The sequence below is a fragment of the Ailuropoda melanoleuca genome, chromosome 18 (genome assembly GCF_002007445.2).
Source record: "Ailuropoda melanoleuca isolate Jingjing chromosome 18, ASM200744v2, whole genome shotgun sequence".
In the NCBI taxonomy this organism is placed as follows: Eukaryota; Metazoa; Chordata; class Mammalia; order Carnivora; family Ursidae; genus Ailuropoda; species Ailuropoda melanoleuca.
In genome coordinates this window covers 15270460-15271838 of record NC_048235.1, presented here as the reverse complement: position 1 = coordinate 15271838, position 1379 = coordinate 15270460, and the positions used below count along the sequence as shown (strand labels likewise).

At 52.6% G+C, this 1379-nt stretch overlaps 1 pseudogene; it reads right to left on the bottom strand.

The window, feature by feature from the left end:
• Positions 1 to 504: 504 nt before the first annotated feature.
• On the bottom strand, positions 505 to 1095 carry LOC100472186 (annotated as a pseudogene).
• Positions 1096 to 1379: the final 284 nt, after the last annotated feature.

The window sequence follows — 1379 nt, the reverse complement described above, 5'->3', positions numbered from 1 at the left end:
TTCCCCGGCAGATCTTTCTGCAGTTAAGTGGCCCTTGCTTCCTTCGCAGAAAGAAAAGGCTACACAGCCTAGGATCCCAAAGGGCGCTTACCACACCCACCATTGGGGAGGAGACACAGGACATTTGCCCAGTAGAAGGATGTTACGGTTGTCCTTAATCCTGCTTGGTCCCAAGAGTCGGAGTAAGGGTTCCTCTAGCTTCTTCAGATCTGAAGAGGCAGTCTGTTGTATTTTATGTGAGGCATTCAGTTTATGGTTTCATTTGTCCCAATAATATACTTTGGGGGCCTCAAAGGATCTTTACAAAAATTACTAGACATAGAGATTTGCATGTTCCCCAGCCCCAGGGCCCTTCCACGATTGCTCAGTTCCTCCCGGGAGCTCCAAAGTGAAAATTGAGAGTGACCCCACGCGGGTCTCTCTCGGTGGATCTGCTTCCCCAGGGGCTGCAGTTCTGATGTGAATGACCTTGACATTTCAGCACGGGGCCTCCACAGGCTATCTTCACGTGATTGCACAGCACAAGTCCTGTCTCCGCGCCGTTTCCGGGCTTTAGACGGTGTTCGCAGCGCTTTGGGTTTGGACACCAGGTCATCTAGCTTCTCCCCTCGCTCTAACGGACGCTCCATGGTGTTGTGCAGAATGATTTGGGTCACATCCAGCTCAGACAGCACCTTGAGCTTGGGGCCAGTTTCTCCAAGGTTCTGGTACCTTCTGAGGTGGTCACCTAAGGCCACGTGGTGGATGGTAGCAGGGGATCGGCTGGCCACTCTATCTTGTCGAGCTGCTTGGAGAATTCACCTAGTATCTTCTCCGGCAAGGCAAAGCCCCCCAGGACAGATATTCACTGTCCGTTACGACCATCCCCGCAAGACAGTCGTTTCACACGTAGAGGTGGCACAGATATTCTCATTCTTTGACAGAAGCTCTGCGGCCTTCCGCTGAGGGCTCCACAGTCCGTTGACTTGTGAAGGTCATGAAGTCCTGAGCACTGGACCTCTGGAAAAAGCTGAACGAGGACATGTCATCCATGGCTTTAAGCAGCACGGCCTTGGGCTCGCCTTTGTACAGTCCGCTGAGGCCTAACAGCTTCATGGAGCCTCGCCCTCGGGCCACCGCCCACGCCGGCTGACAGCTCGCAGAAAGAGTACGGCCACCCTCCTGGGAAGCCATGCAGGCTACCGACAGGTAGGACACCGGCTACCTCTTGACGAGGTCGTTTTGAGAATGGATCAAGAAATAATAGAAGTAATAGAAATGTGTTGCCAAGAGCAGGAGACAGGTTCTAGTGTCGCTTTTGCCATTAACTAGCTCCATGACTTGGGGAAGGCACTGAAACTTGAACCTCCCGAGCTTCAGCTTCCTGGAAAATAAAAACT